Source organism: Rhododendron vialii, chromosome 4a (genome assembly GCF_030253575.1).
Source record: "Rhododendron vialii isolate Sample 1 chromosome 4a, ASM3025357v1".
Classification (NCBI taxonomy): Eukaryota; Viridiplantae; Streptophyta; class Magnoliopsida; order Ericales; family Ericaceae; genus Rhododendron; species Rhododendron vialii.
In genome coordinates, this window is record NC_080560.1 from 15,684,356 (window position 1) to 15,691,720 (window position 7,365).

General features: G+C 33.8%; 1 long non-coding RNA gene across 1 annotated transcript; it reads right to left on the minus strand.

Annotated features, from left to right (window-relative positions):
- LOC131322731 (uncharacterized) lies at nt 1-6,049 on the minus strand. Its single transcript, XR_009198937.1, has 5 exons — nt 5,841-6,049; nt 5,678-5,740; nt 5,330-5,403; nt 3,018-3,116; nt 1-241 (listed from the first exon to the last, which is right to left on the minus strand). It is a non-coding gene; the product is annotated as an uncharacterized LOC131322731 (long non-coding RNA).
- Between the last annotated feature and the right edge of the window lie 1,316 nt (nt 6,050-7,365).

Sequence of the window (7,365 nt, forward strand, 5' to 3'; positions counted from 1 at the left end):
TTAAACATCGGAAGTCTTTAATCATTAAAATTAAAGTTGACATAATTAGGTTTCACATATTACTGAATAAAATAGAGTACGACAGTTGTGCAAGCACTTTTGGAATTGAAATTACAATACTAAAATAAATAGAGCTTCTTCTAGCAATTCACCCACGGTTCTACGAACTCCCCTTTTTGGTTCAAGAGGTCTTCAACGTGGTACTGTTCCTCAGGTTGATCATATTGCTCTTCCTTGGTACCTAACGCAAAACGCCGTAAGTCGACACTCAATAGATAAATCCCTACCCTACTAACCCCTTACTATACAACCCAGCAGTTAAATAATATAACAATTGATATCAAAAGAAAGCACGGAAAAGTAACACATCATCCTTTTCTTACTATCCATTAACTTAAGTGAATTCTAGGGATCTTTTCCACAAGATCTTTTCCTCCCATATCATTAACTCCGCCCGTTTCATGAGATAACCCACCTCTTGCTTGTCCAGCACCGGGGTCTTAGGCGAATATGTTTCACTTAGACCATAACAAGGGGTTAAGTTAACCATGACGTAACCATCTGTTAGGGTCGCACACAATACATCACACGCTGGGCCTCGATTAGCACCCTGGGCCCTACCTGGTCACCCATTTCAACATCATAGTATTGTCAAGATCACAATGGCCCTAACTGGTCACCATTTGATCACTGGGCCCTATATGGTTACCCATTTCAAAATTTCACAACACACTCTCTCCACACATTTTCAAATTTCCATTAACTTAACAACATCTATCAGTTCTCTTATCATAAACCACCCCGTGAACCTAAGTCCGATCTAACAAGTCCAACATGATTCATCAATAACAGTATAACTCATAAAAATGATACATTTCAATGGGTAGCAAGTATAACAATAATAATTCCATAACAGCTAAATCAATAATATGATACATTTCAATTTGGAAGCGAACACATCTATTTATATTGTGCAAGTAAGAAAAACACATAGTATTTTATGATTGGGCTGATGCCCTTGAGCTTTGAGAAATTTTATTAAAAACTAAAAGGTTAGTTTAGTCACCATTTATATATAAAGGTAATATAGTCACTTAATAATTTTCGTACTTTTATGTATAAAATACTTAGATTAAAAATAGTACTGTTACATCAAAGGGCATTACAGTTACAAGCTAACTTAGTCCATAATTGTTTACTAGAATGATTAGTAGTATTATAAAGTACTGTACTTCATTAGTTTGACTAATTTTTTTGTTAACTATAATATTTTTACTAAACTAATTTATCAAGCTCGCTGTTCTACTAGCAATAGATTCCACTTACTACGTTTATTAATTTATGTTTACAATACACTAACTACGTAGAACAAATATTGGTTCTATCATTCACTATTGCTAGTTCAAATCTATTATTAATATTTATTCTATGACATACATTATTGTGATAATTAGTTTACTTAAAATAATATTTGATTATGTTCACAGTGTAAGAACAACATTAATTACTCTAAACAAGGTAGATGATCATAATCATATGCCTATAACATCCAGGAAGTTGATTTCATACTTTGAGTATAAACATTTGAATAACAAACATAGTTGGGGTTAAATGGGCATAACAATATAACACAGGGGAAAGAATGTAGATTCAGTGGATCATTTTTATGTTAGTGCATTGGAACAAAACAGGGCATTTCGGTTTTTTAGAAGTTTTGATGCATGGGTTTACTTCTTTTCACTTCCTAACATTAAAACAACATAATAGGACTCTACTATACTTAGGGGATGGTAGGATAGAGATTAATTTACCTTGGGTTTGATCGGAAAAGAAAACTAGGAACCCGGTTCGATTGATTTCGGAAAAACGAGGAAGATGACGGAGACGGGAAAGGCTCAGGAATGGCTCGGGAACGGTTTGGAACCGGCTCTCGAAATGGCTCTGAGATTCTTGAGGTCGTGCTAGGAGTTCGGAGTCCCAAATTCGATTAGTGAGGTGGTGTATGTGCAAGGGCGGAACCAGAAATTAATTCTATTCTGGGCTGACTTAAATCATATATATATCAATTATATTTTTAGCCATATTTTTATGAGAGTTCTAGAGACAAAATTTAATTATGAGAGCTCTAGAGACAAAATTTAATTATAACCATTTACTTATATGATCAGAATAACAATATCTTCGTACTGGTTCAAACAAATTGAAAATTGGAGCACTTCATTTTGTAAAACTGTGTTATATATTAAAAAAATATAGTTACAAAATTAAGTGTTCCAATTTTCAATCCGTTTGAACCGGTGTGAAGATATTATTTTGTTGATCATATTATTCTAAATGGCCATAATTAATTTTGTCTCTAAAGTTTTCATAATTAAGTTTCTGCTCTATAGGGTTCCAAGTAAAGAACAGAAACTTAATTATGAGAGCCCTAGAGACAAAATTTAATTATGACCCTTAAGAATAATATGATCAGAATAATAAAATCTTCGTATTGGTTCAAACGAATTAAAAATTGGAGAACTTAATTTTTTAATTATATTATACGAAACTTACTCATCTATCACTGTTATCAAACAAGGTCTAGATAATCATAGAATTCGCTAAAAAATCATCCTCCATTTTGATAGAAAGATCAATTTTCACATGCTTCATAACTAAACATGTTCTTTCTATAAAAAAAAATGGGTTGGACCAATAATTTTGGACCGAAATTTACATATAGTAATAATTTATTTTTTGGGGTTTTTTGAAGGTCCACCTGGGCTACAGCCCAAGGCAGCCCTTCACTGGTTCCGCCTTTGTGTATGTGAAAGACCCGTAAACCCACTATTCTCTCTCTATACCACCATGGACGAATTTGAAGGTTTCTCTCCTCTTTTCTTTCTTGCTCTGGACTTGTAAGTGAATGGAGTAGTAGTGTTGCTGTGTTTATTTTTAAGGGTAGTATTTACAGTGGAAGTGTGTGTGTGTGTGAGAGAGAGAGAGAGAGAGAGAGAGAGAGAGGAGGGGAAATGTACCTGGGAAGGAAGAAAGAATAGTAGGTGGAAGCATTGGCCAAGGGAGGGGCCACGTACCAGTAGAAATAGTTGGCTGGAGCCTGGGGATATTAGTCTGACCTGGTAGTTTATAGAAGAGTTTTGTTCATGGGTATCCCATGGATATGAGAATGAACACAGTTTATTATCCTAGCTTCCTATTAGAACTAATGGATATATAGTTACTTTAATGCTTTGTTCTCCTCACTTTTTAAAAAGAATTTTTTAAAAAATTCTCTCTAAATTCCTTCTAAATTCTTCACGCTTCTAACATTTTTTTTTTCTCTCCACTTATTATTCCTACTATTTTTCAATTTTTTTTTTCAAAACCCAATTCAAACATAGCATTAAATGTTTTCAACATTTCACTTCATTGAGCCCATCACTTAATCAAAGGTCAAACTCCTTTTTTTTGTACACCGGGTAAAATTACGGGTTAGATTTACTGATGGGTTTTAGTGGCTAGAGATTAGTTAGGGTTTTTAATCACATACCTTCTTAGTCACAGAACCATATAATTATAATAAGTAATTTTATGAAGAATACAATTACTCTAATTATAAAAATAAAAATATAGAGCCAAAATTAGGGTCGTTACAAAAACTAGCAGCGTTAGGTTGGATTTAGCGAAATGGAGAAATTTGAACAATAGTTTCAAAAAAAAGGGAGGTCAGTGTCATTTTAGAAACCTCAAGAGAGACCTTTGCATTTATCAGAAATCTTAGGTGAAGTCAGTGAAATTTACCCAACAATTGTTAATGGAAAAGAAAAATGAAGGCTGCTGATTTTGCTACTCCCTTTTTTGTTAACGCCACTCCCCTGCAAGTGTATTTTGCAAAAATACACTTGCAGGGGAGTGACGTTAACAAAAAATGGAGTGACAAAATTATTCCCAAAAGGAAGCATGAATCAGATAAAGTAAAAGAAGTGGATTTCGGGTTGGTCCTGTGCAGTGAAGTGCACAGTACCGTGCTGCGCACCTTTGAGCTGTCAGATCGTGCATTTAATTGTCGAGATGAGATCCGAGCCGTAGGATGTACGATCCAAAAGCTCAAAAGTGCGCGCTACGGTACTGAACACATCACTGCACAGCACGATCACCCAATTCGGAAGGAGTGGAAGGACTAGTTAATAGGAGTCAAAAAGAATGAAAGTGACTGGTGAGTCACTGATACAATGTACCGTAAATACGAAAACAAACGACAAATAAAAAGGAAAATGATTTTGCCACTCTCTTTTTTGTTAACACCACTCTCCTGTAAGTAGGGGCCGGGAGTGGTGTTAACAAAAAAATGAGTGACATAATCAACAGCCAATAAAAAAGCAGAGGCCATTATTGTACCTAAGAAAAGAAGAATTCACAGATTTTGTAGGTATGAAAGTGACATAAAAGGGAAACTTCTAGGGAATTTGGGGAGAAGAACAGATAAAGGTGTGCAGTTCATGGAGTTGGAGGACACGTAGTGGGGCGGTAACAGTTTTGCGGGTGCATTCTTTTGCTCTTTAACTTAAACTTAAATTTAAAATGAGAATTTTGTTCTTATTTGAATTTTTTTTTGCATTTGTTAATTTTGCGTCAAACTTTTGTCGGTTATTGATTCGTCTCGACAAGACAAATGAGAAAAGTAAAAAAAATTCACTATTACCCAAGTATTTTGAGAAATAACAATTTTTTAGCGCAAAAAAGTGATTTGCGCTAAAAAGTGATTATTTCTCAAAACATTTGGGTAAAAGTAAAGAAATTTTACTTTTCTGATTCCTCCTGTAGAGACAAATCAATAGCCATCAAAAGTTTGGCGCAAAATTAACAAATGCAAAAAAAAAATCAAATAAGAACAAAATTCTCATTTTAAGTTTAAGTCAAGGCCAAAAGAATAGTGTGAAAATGTTCATCCCCATAGTTAACTATTTTGTATTGTGTCTTTTGAGAGGGCACTTGTAGAAAAGGAAAATACAAGACAGGACTTCAAAAAAGAAAAACTCCCAAAGTTGTGCTCTTCCTTTATAGTATACTAGTGTAATGCTCGTGCTTTGCACGTTTTTGCAGGCTCATTAATTTAATTGATAGTCAGGAAGTTAATAATATACATATGTTATTTTTGTTCATACCACCAACTATATACTTTTCGAGTACGTTCAACGGTTCAACTTCAACGGCCATCACTCAAATATCATAAAATGACGAAACCGTGATATACTTGAATATTTTGTAGTTATGCTTTAGACAATCAAAATGATACCAAAATCAAAATTTTCCAAAAGGAAAAAGGTGGAAAGAGGCTACTTCGATTTACCTTCATCTAGGGCTTGAATGGAGCGAAAGTAACTGTCACATTATGCCCACCAAAGCCAAATGAGTTGGAGATACCTGCACGAAATAGGCAAATTTGATTAGTAAATGTTGAAATATTATTTATTCGCTAAGCAATGTTGGAATATGAGGAATTTGGATAACAAAATGTTCAAATGTTTGATTATTATATAGGTTGCCAAAGATATATTATCTTCATTGCCAACAAAGCAAAAACATGTAACAAAGGCACTTAAAGGTCCTTGGTTTTTAACCAATAAACTGCATGAATGGATTAAGCATTATGCTTCTGTGGTTTCATATTTTCGAAAAGAGGGACTAAAATACGTACCAATATGGACTTCATGCTCTTCACGTTTGGAACAGTGTTGACTGTAACATCAGACTCCAAGTTCTACAAAATTAGAGAACCATAAGGGCATGAAGTGCATCATAAAATTGAATAACTAAGAAAATTTTAGCATAGTTGGAGGAATGAGCTTTCGGTGCAATACACATTAATTAATGGTTGGATGCAGTTAGTTAGTGTTGATTGCTTTAATGGTTACAATAGATTCCAATCCTCCTGCAGCTCCAAGCGCATGTAAACATTCAACAATGTGGATATGGCAATTTCATGCCAATAAATTTATGTGATACTAAATTAAACAACATATGGACTAAGAAAGAGATCAGGACCTTCTGAACAGTAATGAAGACAAATTTGCAGCCGAGAGAGAGAGAGAGAGAGAGAGAGAGAGAGAGAGGTTTTTACATAGATTTAATACCCTTAAATTATGAAAAAATCTTTTCTTCTTGACTAAGAAAATGAGGACTTAAAATACCTAAAATACCCCCGAAAAGTCTTTTTTTCTTGCCTAAGAAAAAGAGGACATAAAAATACCTAAAATATCCCCAAAAAACCTTTTCTTCTTGACTAAGAAAGGAGGACTTAAAATACCTAAAATACCCCCGAAAAGCATTTTCTTCTTGACTAAGCAAAGGATAACAAAAAATACCTAAAATACCCTACCTATTAAATTTACTATTGTCAAACTACAAGGGTAATTTCATATATTTATGAAATGGCTATGCTTGCCACTCTTCTCCCTTTTGCCTTTAAACTAAATATCAAGCTACATAAAATACCTCAACCTCTTAAATCCGTCCTTGCCAAATTAAAAGAGCTAATTCATCTTTTCACAATGTACCTCATTTTCTTCTTGATAAAACAACATTCGTCATAAATTAAGGGGGAAAAAAGTACTTAAAAAGTCAAAAGTAAGCCATAAATTAATGGGAAAAAAAGTGAAGGAAATACTTTAAAAGTCAAATGTAAGCCATAAATTAAGAAAAAAAAAATACAAAAAAGAGCAAATTCATCTTTTCATAATGTATCTCATTTTCTTCTTGACAAAGCAACATTTGTCATAAATTAAGGGGGAAAAAAAAGTGAAAAAAGTACTAAAAAAGTCAAAAGTAAGCCATAAATTAATGGGAAAAAAAAGTGAAGGAAGTACTTCAAAAGTCAAAAGTAAGCCATAAATTAAGAAAAAAAAAATACAAAATAAGGATAGCCACTCAATTTTCTTAAACAAGATAAGTCCAAAATACCCTCAAAAGTCCAATACGATCCCTTTAAAAACTACAAGGGCAAATTCATCTTTTCACGATGTGGCTATGCCAAACACAATTCTCTATTTTGCCCTCCAACAAAATACCAAACTACAAAAATACCTCTTTCGATCATCATAAATAAAGGAGGGCATTTATGTCAAATTACATTATGGCTATGCTTGTGCTTCGTTTGCTCCGATATATGGAATAACGCCCTAAGCGTAAGGCTTAATACGTCAGTTGAAGCATGATAATTCGGAAGACCGGGATCGTACCCAAGGGAAAAATTAATACGGCTTTGCTGGATTTGTACATGCAAGCAAGGGCTTTCGGCTTTTAGACAGCCAACTAGGTTTTACGTGTGTAGTGGAAATGAAAATGGGCTAAATTGAAAAGCTAATAAACTAAGATAAAAGACAGGTT